Raw genomic sequence first — 14895 nt, forward strand, 5'->3', positions numbered from 1 at the left:
AGATTTGAACTTCCCAAATCTGGTGCGTTTCTGGGCTTTAGGGTGTGTTTCAGAGTTGTAAAAATACCTAGAAATAGATTCTCAAAACTAGAAATAAGAATTAGAGAAGAGGTTTGGCTTACATATTTTGTATCCTCCTTCACCCCTGAACACATAAATGCATACACACTTCTCTGCATTGAATAATATAGGCCATCTGTGTGTAAAGTTCACTGTAGCAAGATGCTGTTTGCTAAAGGTGAAACAGCTAGGCAACAAGATCAAGCAAAATTAGGCTGATCACCTTGTGGTAAAAGTGGTGATCAGAGAGCTATCTGGGCCTTTCTCTATTGTGCCATCCATTTAATTTGTGTTTCATTGATTCTGCTGATGACGGGTATGCATCAGTCCAGAGACTGATAAATGAGGTACAGTATCAATCAACAGATAGATGGAAAGAGGAAAATAAGAACCTTCCATATTCACTTATTTTGCTGACTAGTTCAGGTTACCATTAGCCACATTGCCCCAGGTCATAGAAAGACATTTGAATAAAAAATACAATCATGACACGAGGATTCATATATTTGCTGCACAGAAGGAAGCTACTGGCTGTACCTCTTATTTTTGCACTTGATCTTTTTTTTCTGTGGAATACTGTGGGAGGGCTATCAGGGACAAAGTGGAGTGGGGTGGAGGGACTACTTACAGGATTATGTTCCTTGCCAATCATAGACAAATAGGCAAATGGATGCTGCACTGTTGCAATTAACATTTTAACTAATAGTAATTAGAGACAGAACAGTGCAGAGGAGTTCTAGAGCAGGTAATCTATTCTAATCCAATCCTTATTTATTTAAAAGGAATATCCATCAGCATAGCAGAGCTTCTGGAGAGAAGCATCGGTTTCCTTGTGACCTGCTCTCTGGATCTTCATTTAAAATCTCTTTCCTATTTTGACCAACAGTGAAGCAACTTGTTAAGAAAATGTATTCTGTGACTCTTCACTATACAATTCCTGGGAATTTAGTCTGACATCAACTACTCCTTAGGCAGCACAATGTAGTGTATAAATGGGTGTTAACAAAAGTCTCATAAAAGCAATGACTATTGAAAGGTAGGTCAGATTTAGGAGTTATTTATCTTGATAACATCCTATTAATAATATTAATTAGTAGGAAGCTAGTGGCACAAAATCCCATAGTTACAGTGCTCTGATTTGCCCGTTTGTATTCCTTAACTTATCAAGGAAGGAATACTGACATTAACATATTATAATAAACATGATTTTTTGGTTGAGGACAGATTCCATTACTCCCATGGTAGGGGTTGGTGAGTGGACTTTGGAACAGTTCTAGTCATAAAAAGTTTTGCTTTAAAAGGTTATTTTTGATTAATTTTACTATATAAAAATGATACTAAGGGATCCATTTCCAAACAAAAGTAGGGAAGGAGGATGTGTGCACCTAAGGGACTACAGAACATAGCTGAAGATAAAATTAGCATGTATATCCCCTGAACAATAAGTTATAGATAGGTTCTCTAGTTACACCTGTGACAAGAGACAAACAGCAACAGAGATCTGCTTCATTCAGGGTCTGAGTTCTAATTGAGCTGCTACTGGACCACCAACGATCCCACCTGGCTCATGCCAGAGCCTCTGAAAGGAACAGTTTCCTGCATCATTCTCTTCTAGCCAAACTTGAGAATACCAACAGTTATCGAACAACATGAAGGCACTACATAATTCCAAATATGTGTAATCAAGCTATTAACTAAAACTGGCTAACAAGATTCTATTATTAGCCTTTGATGTACCCCATGCTATCATACAGACCTACAGGTTTGACCTAAGGTATCAGCACCACTGTTGTAAGGAAGCAGCAAGTCCATTAGGTTTGGTCATGTGCCATGTCTCAACCTGCTGCCAATAATTGTGTGTGTCCTTTACTGCCCACCTTTCTGGGATTGCTATTGCTCCACAGCTTTTGTCTGGGTCCAGTGACAACTTTATATGACCATATGGCGACCTCTTGTGACACCACTATTTACAAATACTACTTTCCATCATAAATATATAGTCATTCAGAATCTGTGGTACTGACTTAGCCCCAAAACTGGAAGACCGACTCTTTGGTCTGAGGTGAATCACATCCTTTTCACACTCTTATGTTAAAATACATCTGTCATATGTTTCATTTTTATGTGGAGTGCAATATTCTTCAAATTTCTGTAGAATAGTTTTAATTCAGTTCCCTGCATGAGTTAAATGAAAAATCTTGTTACTAATGCTTCCTTACCTAAAGAGATAGTGTTACCTTAGATTTACTATAGAAAGGTTACCCATTTTGGCCTAAGCATTTAACCAATATTTGGAGTCATGCTGGGCCAGTGTAGGTCAACTTTCATATTTGGTGGATCAGGCAAACAACTCCATTTCTAACCAGAAAGTCTTTTAGACTGCTTATTTAGACCTATTTACTTACGTCCTATAGAAACCCCAGAGACTCACATACACTGACTTCTCGATCATTACTTCACAATTTAAAACCGTAAGAACTGTGTTCTGTTTGTTACTATCTGCTGTCAGGCATCATTCAGGAATCTGTTCCTGTTTCAGCTCCAAATGAAGATTTCCTAAGAGCCTGGGTCTCAGGGCAAGTCTCAGGCACATCCCCATCTTCCCTCTTCTATAAAACTGCCTCAGCATGTAGCTGTTCTGCTTTTTGCCCCAGTATGCAAGACAACTTTTTCACTGGATCCCCTTCCCGCCCCCGCTTCACATAGAAAGAATTTCTAAGACCCCATTCCTGATATTTATTACAAATTTGCTAGTTATAATGGAAGCCTGAACAATTATTAGTTGATCCATTATCCTGACTTCATACAATCATAGAAAATTGGGGTTGAATGGGACCTCAGGAGGTCACCTAGTTCAACACTCTGCTCAAAGCAGAATCATCCCCAACTAGATCATCCCAGATAAGGCTTTGGCTAGCCAGTGGTTCCATAACCTCTCCGGGTAACCTGCTCCAGTTCTTTACTACCCTCCTTGTGAGAAAATTCTTCCTAATATCTAACCTAAACTTCCCTTGCTGCAACTTGAGACCATTGTTCCTTGTTCTGTCATCTGCCACCACTGAGAACAGTCTAGCTCCATCCTCTTTGGAATCCCCCTTCAGGTCCTTGAAGGCTGCTATTAAATTCCTCCCTCAGTCTTCTCTTCTCCAGACTAAATAAGCTCAGTTTCCCCAGCCTGTCCTCAGAAGTCGTGTGTCCCAGCTCACTAACCATTTTTGTTGCCCTCCACTGGAATATCTCCAATTTGTCTACATTAAATTAAAAATTTGTACTTGAATTCTATAGGTCCAGTTCTCAAATCTAATCATTTCCATATCTGGATGGAGCACCATCCCACTCTGTTTTTATTTTAGATAAATTAGGTGATTCAGTGGATACCCTATTGCCTAGCCTTTTTTAGCATACCTAAAAATTGAATAACTGTCATTAGCCCAATTTCATATCTAGGCAGTTGCCTTTCACTAGTCCATGAAATTCTCTTTGCTTTCCTCCCCAGTCTCGCTTTTTCATCTGACCCAGGCCCTGCAATCTCTGTCTTTACCTAGTGTCTGGCTACAGTTAGGGATAGGATGTGGGTGAACCATGTAAGGCTCAATCCAGACAGAGGTGGTTTGCAATCCTCAAGACTTGGGAGGAGAGGGAGAATGTGGGCACCTGTCACTGATAGAGTTCAGCCTCACCATGTCACTCAGGTTTGCAGCCTTGTGGTGCTTCTGTTCCTTTTGCTGCATGCGGGTTTTCAGGCTGTAGTGGTGGCTAGAACTCAAGGTGATTTTTCAGTTTCTCAGGTCCTTGCTACAGCTTATTTCTGCTGGCAAGCTGACCACAACTTTTTTGGTCTTCTCCATTTTTATGGAAAAACAGAGGTTTTCTAATCCATGACAGTCATGTTTCTGCTCACTCCTTTGATATGTTTTGCCATTCAGTGCTAGGAACATGACAGTTGGGTTCCCATATCTGTCTAGATACTGTGTCATTGCTATTCCCCCCAACATTTCATCTCCAACTGCAAGTCATCCCTTAATCCATTCTGAAACCACCTGGTGACATTTTAATTTGCTTTGCAGTTTCACCCTTTTGTTTTGCATCTGAATCAATTCCTTTTGGTCTCATTTACTTCCTTTTGGCCCTCTCTAATTCTTGCAATTATCTCCCATTGCTTGTTCCATCTTAATTCAGTTGGAATTTCAGTTCACAATTTCTCTTCTTGGAAATTAAACCTTACTTTAATGCTAGCATTACCTTTTCTGGTCACAGCAGTTAGCTAATATGTGAGCTCTTGGAATTACAAGATGAAGTCCAGTTTATTTAGACAGATCATACACAAACTTCAGTTTACCTGAATGTGATCAAACTATAGGAGGCAATTTTCTTGGCCACAGTTCTATATCTTTCCAGCTAGCACTCTGCTCAAAAAGTTCTCATTTTGAATTCTCTCAGGTTGATATTGTCTGTGATTTTTTTGCTTTTTTGTTTTGTTTCCTCTGTCTGCTTCCGCTCCTACACTGCCATACATACCACTGAAAATCAATTCCAGCTATTATGTTTCTTATGAAATCTCTGGGCATCCTCTTGGACTGCATGGCCTAGTCACTTTCCAGGCTTATATACAGTTTGTGCCTCGGGTCCTGGTATTCCACCAGTTCAGATATTTCAGTACTAATAAACAAAGGTACATTTAATTGTTTCCTCACTTAGCATAAATGGAAGGTGGTTATTACATCCACAAACTTGGGTGAGGTGCTGTTATTGCCCAGCCTCCCACATACTAGTCATGGTCGTCCCATGAACACACAAATCCTTGGAGCAAACCCTATGTTCCAAGAGAGCAGACTCTAGTAAGATCAGACTGTTTTTACTTTACCCACAGTGATGATCATTAGCAGTACTTCCACTGCATGTAACTACTTTTTCATGTCATAGGCCGTCTATACATGTGCTCCAGAGTAGAAGGGGGGGGCTCCGTGCAGGTGAGGAGACCTCCGCGCAGATCTCTGTTCCCTGTCATGCCAGGTCACAGGGCAGGGAAGCAGTGCAGAGAGGCAAGCAGGCCTGCTGGTCCTTGCCATGCGATTCGGCTCTGCAGGCAGCAAAGATTCATGCTGGGATCTCCTCGCAGCTGCTGCCCACCCTGTGCTGCCCCAGCAACATGGGGCTGAGCAGGGTGGGCAGCAGTGGCAAGGAGACCCTGGCATGGATGTCTGTTCCCTGAGGAACCAGGATGCACAGCAGGGATCAGCACTGCCCTGCCACACGACCTGGCTCCACAGGGAGCAGACATCCATGCCAAAGGTCTCTCCTTGCTGCCACTGCCTGCCCCGTGCAGCCCCAGATCTCTGCTCCCTGAGGAGCCAGGTTGTGCCAATGGTCCCCGCTGTGTGACCTGGCTTTGCGGGGAGCAGAGATCCAGGGCTGTACAAGGCGGGCAGCAGCTGCAAGGAGACCCCAGCATAGATCTCTGCTCCCTGCGTAGCCAGGTCGCACAGATCCGTGGCAGTGTGGGGCAGGTAGCAGTGGTGAGGAGACCCCCAGTGTGGAACTCTGCTCCCTGTGGAGCCAGTTCGCGTGGCAAGGCAGTGCTGGTCCCTGCCACGCAACCTGGCTCTGCAGAGAGCAAAGATCCAGGGCTGCACCCCTGGCGTGGATCTCTGTTCCCCGTGCAGCCGAGTCACATGGCAGGGCAGCAGCATACAGCTGTTTCCCTGCAAGCCCAGCTCTGAAACTCTGACATTTTCTGAAATGTTTTGGATGCCTCGTTTCATTTCGGAGCCTTCCGTTTTGATTCGGATTCAGTGTTTCAGGAGCTGAAACGGCCCCAAACACCTCCAAAACTAAATGGCTGCTGAAATTTCACACAGCCCTACTGGGTGGTTCCACTTGCATCAAACAACCTCAGTAATTACATTCACCTAGTTATAACCTTTAAAAACAGTTCCCCTCTCTCCCCAATAACTCAGGTTGATTTCTCCCTGGTCATAATCCCCTTCCCATAACAATAAATTGCAACACAGCTTTAACTACGATCCACCACTAGATGGTGGAGGCAAAGCTTCTGCTGCTTCGGGGAAAGGGACTCTTTGGTCTTTCTTGGTAACTCAGCAAAACAAGTCTCTGATCAGCCACTGCAGGTAACAGGCTTCTTTTCTTTAGTTTCCTTCTGAAAAATACATCTCCTGCAAACACTGGGGATTAAGTGTCCCCTCACACACCCATGCAGGTTTGGGATTCTCACAGCCCGCTCCGGCTCTGGGCTGTCTCTCTCCCCCAGCACCTCCACATGCAGAGAGTGGATTCCCTCTGCAGGTCTCTATTTCTGCAGCACAAGTCTTTCCAGCCCAAACAGAGGATTTCCCTCCACAGATCTTTGACCAGGCAGCTTCTCCCAACTACCAGCCAGCTTACCAACCCCTCCCCATTCTTTCCCTGGGTACCTGTGTCCCTGATTGCACAGCTCCAACCCAGGTGGGGAATCAGCTTCTCTTGAATCATCAGAATCCACCACTACAGTAGAAGAAACCCTAATAGACAACATAGGAGTAGAGATGCAAAGCCTAGAAAGAAATGATTGAGGACACCAATCTGGCACATAACAGCAAGAAAGCTTGGGCAACTATAAGAGAACTAGGAAGTGACAGCATCATGCCTCCAGCTATATCAAATGTTACTGCCAATGAGGTTGCATAAAAACTGCTCACATAGAAGAAACCCTGGAGAACACCATTACTGCATTATACTATCTGACAAGGAACCACCTAAAGACCTAACCCATCCACTTACTATGGAGGAACTGGCAGTCAGCATAGGCCTACTGAAGCATGGGAAGGCAGCAGGAGTAGACAATGTACTTGCTGAGATGATACAACACCTAGGACCCCTTGCAAGGCAATGACTCCTTGATCTATTCAATGCATGCATGATGAATAAACAAATATCATCACTATGGAGGAAGGCAAGAGTTATAGCTCTGCCCAAACCAGGGAAAGACATTTCATCACCAAAAAGTTATAAATCGATCTCCCTCCTCAGCATCACCCACAAACTCTATGAACATCTTATCCTGCACCAAATTTCACCTTTGGTAGATTCCAAGCTTACACAAGACCAAGTGGGTTTTAGACCAGGTTGATCCTGTGCCAGCCAGCTACTAAACCTCACACAGCATAACGAAGACAGTTTTCAACAGAAGTTGATCACCAGTGCAGCGTTTGTTGACCTATGTGCTGCATATGATACTGTTCAACACCACATCATGATCCACAAACTATACTTTATGACTGACAACTTAGATCTAAGTCAGGCCATCTGTAGCGTTTTGGAGAAAAGGTGCTTCTACATGGAACGAAATGTCTAGAAAAATAAATGGCACTCCCAAAAGAACAGCTTACCACAAGGCAGTATGCTCACCCTGCTTTTATTCAACATCTACTTTAATGATCAGCCACTCCCTGCTGAATGTTAGCATTTCATCCCTGCTGACGATCTCTGCATTACCACACAACAGAAGAATTTTGAGGACACAGAGAAGATCCTGGAGAGAGGGCACTGAGTGAGATGTCAGATTATTACCTAAACAATTATCTCAAACCCAACCCTAGCAAAACCCAAATCCACCCTTTTCGTCTGAGAAACCAGGATGCAGAATGACACCTGAATCTCACCAGGGTGACCACAATCTCGAACATCACAAACACCCAGTCTATTTAGGGGTAATGCTGGACTGCACACTGTTACAAAATCATATATTAAGTACCAAAGCCAAAGTCAACACATATAAAACAACATTCTGCGTAGCTTGCAAATTCCAAGTAGGGAGCACATTCATCCACCCTATGCAGTACTGCCTGTGGCTGAACATGCCTGCACCACCTGGGGACACTCAAGTCACAGTAAACATACTGACACCACCCTAAATGGTACATGTAGAATTAACCCTACTTAAAACCCACCCCTGTTCCCTGCCTATACACACTATCTGGTATAGTACCCCCTTACATCAGCAGAAAAGTAGCAGGCAACATTTACCAGCAGGTCCCAGAGTCAGATGACTGCCATGCACTATATGGACATCAACCAGTGAACCATTGTCTCTCATCAAGAAATAGCTTTTTGTCTTCTACCACACCATTGACCATATCACCATAATTAGTCAGAACTACCCTCTGGCAAAAAGAATAGGAGAAAGTAGGTGAGAGACCTGTTGAGTGGAGCTGGCAAGGAATTACCCCCAGTGAGAAGTTAGCATACAGCTTCAACTACAAATAGCATGCATGGTAGAGCCTGAACAGATTGAAAGTAGGTCTCAGAAGATGCAATTTTCTTATGAAATCATGGAACCTCTATGCAACCAACCAATGTATTTGTCAGGAGAAGCAAACCATAAATCATCTCCTGAAATGCCCAGTAGCACCATAATGCACCCCACAAGATCTGGCAACACCAACACAAGAAGCAGTGGCCTGTGCAGAATATTGGGAACAGACCATATAGAAAGGTTGGCTTGGAGACACGACGAAGAAGTAATTCCAGATATTGATAACGTTTCAACATTATAGGACAATTGTTTAGGGATATTACAGTATCCCATATTTCCAACAGAGAAAATTCTGTATATAAATTAGAATAGATAATTTTCCTTATTAAGATTCACACCTCAACAATGGGGTCCTAAAGGTCTGAAAAGGCCATAAAATCAAGTCCTAAGCAATTTTTCAGGTACTTGAATTATAGAGGAAGAAAACATGAAGGAATCTAGGTATAGGCCCCCAACTTTAGACATGTGCATTGTAAAATGTTAGCTTGTACACACAATTTTAATGATCTAGCCTCAACTTCACATTGCAAATATGTTTTTTAAAATATCTTTTTACACAGAATATAACCACAGGCTATATTGTACTGAATACTTATTTGATTGATGAGTTGATTGTTTCTGCTCTATATCTCACTGACAGAGTTGATCGTAAACGTTTGACAGAGTTCTGTTAATTTGTAATTGTGGGTAATTAGGATGTAAAATTACTTTGCAAAAGGAGGTATTTCAGGTTAGGAATTTTGAATATGTTCTTACCTGAGGTTACTGGAAAAAAAAGAAAAAGAATGGATGAGTTTATTATGAACTGAGTAAGAGATGCTCCTAATCAGGGCAGAAGGTAGGTGGAAGCATAAAAGTCAGGGCACAATCGAAAACCCAGTTATAGCTGAACAGAAAGACTCCCTATTGACCTGCAATGATTTTGAAACTGGCCCTTAAGGTTTAGCTGCATTGGTGTATATCCCATTTAGAAATGACTTCTCATTTCAGTACAAGTGTATAATACTATATCTCTAATCTGCATCAGGGCTAGGATTCAGACAGACCCTGACAAATTGGAGGATCAGCCCAAAGGAAATCTCATGAGATTCAAAAAGGACAAGTGCGAAGTCCTACACTTAGGACAGAACAATCCCATGCACTGGTACAGGCTGGAGACTGACTGACTGGGCAGCGGCTGTGCAGAAAAGGACCTGGGGGTTACAGTGGACGATAAACTGAATGTGAGCCAACAGTGTGTCCTTGCTGCAAAGAAGGTTAACGACATCCTGGGCTGCCTTAGCGGGAGCATTGCTAACAGATTGAGGGAAGTAATCATTCCTCTCTGTTCAGCACTGGTGAGGCCATATCTGGATTACTGTGTCCAGTTTTGGCCCCCCCGCTGTAGAGTGTACGGCGCTGCCCCTTTTGCTGGCCTCGCTAATTGAAAGGTGATGCTATAATGTTAAAAGCTCAAGTCCTGCACATGCACAGTATTGGGGTGGGGGGAGGGAATTGAGGCAACTACCTTGGTCCCCATGCTTTGGGGGGCCCCGCAGAGCCAGGCAGAGTGGCCACGGCCTCTCCTGCAAGGCCCACCTAATGCTGGTGATTATGCGCCACTGCCACCAGCGCCAGCTTCCTCGCATCTGGGCCCCACACAGACTGATCTGCCCCAGGCCCTGCACCCTGCCACAGTTGTCTCTTGTTGGTGTGTCTCTGAGGTGAGAGACTTGTAAGTTGAGGCCTTGCATCTGAAGAGAGACAGGTTAGGTCTGGTGAGGCTGAGACTAGATGAGATTAAGGGTGTTTGGTGAGTGCCTAGCATCTGTGGAACGATTGGAGGTGAGTGTGTATCCCAGGTAGAGCAGACTCCCTGGTGATCCCTCTGGGAGCACAACCACAGACCAAGACTGGTGCCAGTGCACCAACACTCTTGTGGTAACGTATCACCCATTCCCTGGATTGAAGGAGAGAGTACCCTGACGAGGGGAAAATCTCCTGGGAAGGTGTGGGATTTGTGCAGTTCTCACTGTAAGCGCAGGGCCTGAGAGCCTGTAACAGCCAAGCTCTGTGTGGCTGTCAGCCAAGGGCGCTGTGTCCGTGCCAGCCTAACTCACAACATCGTTTGCAGCTCTCAGACTGAGGCCTGCAGTCTGTTCTGTTCTCTCCCTCTCACTGTTTTCTTACTTATCATTGTAAATAATCTTGTAATGTTGGCTACAAAGGACCAACTCACAGGATCATAATAAATTCAAATTTATTGTGTGGTATGTGAAGTTACCAATAAAATCATAACCACAAACTTTGAGTTATGAGGGGTAGTGGTCACCTTAGCATGTACACACACACACACACACACACACACACACACACACACACATGCACTCACTCATTTAAACCCATGTCATTGAAACCCATGTAGTATAGTGTATAGTAGTGATTGTGAGAGCACTGGTATCAGTATATCTACCTACCTGAGGCCCTGGAGTCAGCTGTTGATGGTCAGCTTCCTTCAAGGCAAAGACCTCCTTCTGGAGAAGACACCTGCTTCTCCTTCTGTCTTGGTAGGTCAGGTCCTGGATGAGGGGGCGCCACTGAGGGTCACACTTCACTGCCTTTTATCCCTTTCTGGCAGACTTGTGTGATCCGCCAGCATCATTCTGGCTGCCCAATCCGGAGGTTGCTATCCCATGTGGGTCTTGAGTAATGCATGACAGCTATTAGTCACAGTCACTGGGGGTTTTGCCCAATGGTGTAGTTTTGGAAGTCTACCCTTGACTTGACTGACTCAATGGCTGTATTGTCATGGGTTACAGGAACAGTCAATAGGGTGGGTGCTCAGTTCCAGGAATCAGTTCCTTGGCTTGATTAGCCTAAAATGACTTGTAGAGTAGAGTTTTGTAATGGTAAGTTCCTCTGGCTAAGCTATTGTCAATTAACAGCCAGAGGTTTTTGGTTTGTTATTCATACTTGCATTCACTCAGGGACCAGCCTAATATAGCAGATTTTATCACTTTACAATTACAATTTCAATGCAGCTTTTAATAATGGTCCAGGGTGTAACTTCATTCTATGGGATTACATGCCTTAAGGGTTTAAACATATAAAATATAAAATGCCAAGGCAAAGATGAGACAGATGAAATATAAAAGTACACTGTGAGAAATATAGAAAAATGCAATGTGAGGTAGTGAGGATCAAAGGCTACTGGGGACAGTAAGTGCATTAGGTTAGCACCAGAATATATTTACAGTCTTTGAAGTGGCTATCTTAGTTCTTTTATTTTCTTTAGTGACACGTAGCTTAATTGATATGTAGATGTAGTTTGTAGGTTTCTCCTATAGAAAGCCACTTCAGCTTTCTGGCTTACTCTGTGCTTTGTCACACCCATGCAATGAGTGTGCTAGGTATCTGCCAATACTCAGAAGGAAAAATAAATGCACAAAATGGAGGGGGGGGGTGCAGTGCAGGCAAAAGGGGCTTCTTGTTACAGTAGTTATTGTAAGGATTGTTGTTGTCTGTTACTATAAATACAGTCCTGTGGTTTCCAGTTTAATTAAAGAGTTTGCTCATTTGTTTCTGTGGTGGGGTAGCACTGGGCTGCAAGTGAACACCCTGCTTAGAGTCACCCGCCACCTTAAAAATCCTTTCCCTGGGATGGAAGGTGCTTAACACCAGTACAGATGCAGACAAATTGAGAGAGTCCAGTGGAGGGCAATGAAAATGGTTAGGGAGCTGGGGTACACAACTTGTGAGTAGACACTGAGGGAACTGGACTTATTTAGTTTGCAGAATAGCAACCTTCAGCTACCTGAAGGATGGTTCCAAAGAGGATGGAGCTGGACTGTTCTCATTGGTGGCAGATGGCAGAACAAGGAGCAATGGTCTCAAGCTGCAGCAAGGGAAGTTTAGATTAGATATTAGGAAGAACTTCCTCACTAGGAGGGTAGTAAAGCACTTGAACAGGTTACCCAGAGAGGCTGTGGACTCTCCACCCCTGGAGGTTTTTAAGACCCAGCTAGACAAAACCTTGGGTGGGATGATCTAGCTGGGGACAGTCCTGCTTTGAGCAGGAAGTTGGACTAGATGACCTCCCGAGGTCCCTTACCTAATTTTCAGATTCTATCATTTGGTTCTGTTCTTTTTTACTTTTCCTGTCTTTGTTCCCTATTCATACATCGCCCTCATATTTCTGGAGCTTAGTTTTTGTAAGTATAATTTGCATAAATCATTCTTTGATCAACATCATGTTAAAAGTTGCTGTTCAATACAATAGTCGTACTGAAAGCTGCTGTTTGCCCCAGCTTTGGCTTCTGTATCTTGGGGATAATGTCATCTCTCAGCAGTCTCTAGTTCTACTAGAGATGTGTTTGGGATCTTTCCCAATGGAAAGGACTGTACAAAGTAATATACCAGGATCAACTGTAATAAGGAGAGAGTATGCCAGTAGTTTCTGCACTCAGTCGTGAGTCAAGACCTGCATACAGTGAAACTGACTGTGACAGAAATCGACACTCAGATTCTGAGACGTCATCCTTATAGTTTAGGGCAGCTTCAGGATTATGCTGGTCCCAAACCATTAAGCTATGGTCCAAAGAGGCTGGTATGCTTTGTGGGGATTACCACAGCAGAACAGTCCTCAGCTGCACACCTGTGTCCTAGCCACATCAACAGGCTCTAAAAGTCAGAGTAGCAGTGAAAGGTATACAAAGAAAATGACTCATAAATCATTATATGGCATGTATACTAAGCAGGCATTCCTCCCGCTGGGGGAAACACTAGCTAGCACATTGCTCTCAGCTTCTTTTCTGCTGCCAGAGTAATAGAATGGCACTGAGGATCCTGTCTTAACTTTTGGTTAGGGCTGTGGGTCTGCTTACCATGGTGACATTTTGGGAGATTCCAGTCTGATTTTATGAAGTCTGTTTGTTTAAGCTTTATGACTCTTTTACAGTAATCTTGCATCACACTTCTTGTGCTCAGAAAAGAAAGTGACATCTGTAGGGTCTACTTCTTGGAAGGCAATTTTTTTGTTAGTAATATCTTTTATTGGACCAACTGTGCAATTGGGAGAGATATTATACAAGTTTTCAGGCATGATAAACCCTAAAAGGCCTTGCTTCTCATATATTTCTCACCAAATAGCTTCTCATACCTCTACTATCACAGGTACCACAACGATACTTCTAGAGAGACGTTAAGGAACCTCAGCAACTGCTTGTGTCCTACCCTAGCTGAAAAATGGCTGTGTTAAAGAGTGTTGCTAGAACTGCAATAAACCAATTTGTCATACCTGGAGTTCATGTAGTTAGTAGGCAAATGAGAGACCATATGACAGAGGATTTTGGTTATATAAGGTATACTCAAGCCTGACCATAAAAGGAAACTTAAAATTATAAAAGGACTATGAGCTTTCACAGCCCAGAGCAGTAAGAGATGATTGTGATGGAGAACTGAAATGCAGAAGTGGGGAGCCATAACCCTAAAGGACACTGACAGAATCCCCAAAAGATTTAGAACTGAAAAGGAAAGCAAGGTATAGAATTACATAGAGGTAGCTGTTATTTTGCAGAGCAGGGAGAGAGCCTGACAGCCAAAGAAAGAAAAAAAGTTTGGAGTCTACCTAGAGCAAGGGGAACTTAACACACAAGGAACCAGGTACCTGAGTCCAAACACAACAAATTGGTGAGCATGCAGAAAGAAAACTTGAGCACAACTCTGACAGATGAACAGTTATTCAGGAATTTTTTGATGAAGCAGGCTTGTCAGAAAATGCTGATTTGTCAATAAGGGGATGAATTTTGGAAATACAGTATGTTTGATAAACTTCTGATGAAGCACAGCCATGCTTCATCAGAACCAAGGAGAGAAATGGTGGAAAAAACCCTGGTCATACCCAGTTCACTCTCCCTTTCAGCATCCAGTCTTTGCCATTGACACAGGATACTGGGCAAGATGAACCCATGGTCTGACCCAGTAAATGGCAACTCTTACATTCTTATACTTCCTGTCTTCTTGCATTGCAGACTAATAGGGACCCCAGGCCTCAGGATCCACAGATTTGGGGCAGCAACAGCACATACATTGTCCCAGAGCCAGGGACCAGGGGCCAGGCAACTTTGAGGGCTTCCTGCCCTTCTAGGCTACCAGCCTTGGAGCTGGAAGCTCATTTTCCTAGGCCCCAGTGTTCTGAGAACTCAGTTTGTGAGCTCAGCTCCCCATTGACCAGTTAGGAATTAGCCAGGAGCCTTGTATGTGGAACTACCAAGCCATTTTATTTAGACTTTTTTGTAAAGAAAATATTTCAGTTACTGCAGAACAATCTTTTTCAGATTTTCTCTTCTCCAGGAACTTTCAAAATGTATACCTTTTATTCAAAAGAGAACATTTTTTATTTTAAGATTTCTCACAGAATAGAAATCCCAGTTATTGATAGTCACTGCAGATGAGTCCATCAGAAATGCACAGGACAAGAGAATAGCTAATGATACACTGGTAGATGTCATGATGCTTATTACAAGGAAATTGTTGCAACTAAGATT

The sequence above is a fragment of the Alligator mississippiensis genome, chromosome 13 (genome assembly GCF_030867095.1).
Source record: "Alligator mississippiensis isolate rAllMis1 chromosome 13, rAllMis1, whole genome shotgun sequence".
Taxonomy (NCBI): Eukaryota; Metazoa; Chordata; order Crocodylia; family Alligatoridae; genus Alligator; species Alligator mississippiensis.